General features: G+C 56.4%; 1 protein-coding gene across 6 annotated transcripts in view; it reads right to left on the bottom strand.

Annotated features, from left to right (window-relative positions):
* The window catches only part of LOC113206571 (CUGBP Elav-like family member 3), a 299,180-nt gene that overhangs the window by 44,885 nt on the left and 253,214 nt on the right, over positions 1–1,081 (bottom strand). The gene's annotated exons all lie outside the window — the stretch shown is intronic.

Raw genomic sequence — 1,081 nt, 5'->3', positions numbered from 1 at the left:
AGGGAGAGGGAGAGGGAGAGGGAGAGGGAGAGGGAGAGAGAGAGAGAGGGAGAGAGAGAGGTGGCTTTTTGTTGCCCGCCGCAGAAGCAGCGCGGACCAAACGAATTAATTACGGCAGTCCCGCGTTTTGACCCCCTGAGTTTTGTTTTCGCACCGAGTGGTCGCTTTTTTTTCCTTTTGGTTTTTGCAAAATGGTTCGCCGTGGCGGTGCGGTTCGCCAAGCCGTTTTCACCAGGCGGTGCCAAGCGCGCACACACGCGCACACACACGCACACAATCGAAATAATACAAGAGTTAGTAAAAAAGTGACATCCGCTACGCGAATGCAAGCAGGCCCTCTCCGCTCTCCCTCCCCCCGTTTAGGGCCGGCAGAATTATTTAAGGGATCTGTTTTGGTGTAATTTCTTTAGAGGGGATGATGGAACAGATGGTGGTAGCTAGGGCGCTCCTCCCCGCTAGGTCAGTACAGCAACAGCCAGACTGACCGTGTGCAGCTGGGCCGGGGGGACGAGGCTGGGGAGGGGCAGCGCGCTGGCGGTCGTGTACGGGGCGGCGGTGTTTGGGGGGAGCGGGGGGCAGGGGGCTGGCCGGGAGGACGACACCATAACCACCGACAATCCATCTGACTGACAGTGGCAAATGCTTCTGGTCATCATCAAAAATAAGAAATTCACTGCTGACACGCACCACCCGCGGGACCGGCAGCGCCGTCGTGCGCTGAAACAGGTGTGCGAGCGAAACGCAAGACACAAAGAGGAAAAAGGGGGGCGACGAGGAGGGGAGGACAGAGAAGGGACAGAGGCGGAAAACGTGACGGGGGCGAGATGCATAAAGAGCTCCCCAAGAAAGAGAGCGACAAGGCTGCCGCCATCTAAAATAATGTCGTTTAATGAAACGAAAACAAGTGTCGAGATTGTTTACTCGAACTTTTTACTGCTTATGAGAGGGCTCGCTTGCTTCTCTTTTTTACCCCTCCGACCAGAATAAAGGAGCAACAATTTCACGCTATCTCCGTCTCCGTCGCCCTCGTTCCGGACCGCTTCACCCGTCTCTCTCTGTCCCTCTGTCCCCCCCCCCCCTC

The sequence above is a fragment of the Frankliniella occidentalis genome, unplaced genomic scaffold (assembly GCF_000697945.3).
Source record: "Frankliniella occidentalis isolate FOCC.00 unplaced genomic scaffold, Focc_3.1 Scaffold110, whole genome shotgun sequence".
Taxonomy (NCBI): Eukaryota; Metazoa; Arthropoda; class Insecta; order Thysanoptera; family Thripidae; genus Frankliniella; species Frankliniella occidentalis.
The sequence above is the reverse complement of the archived record's forward strand: the minus strand, read 5'-3'. Positions and strand labels throughout refer to the sequence as shown.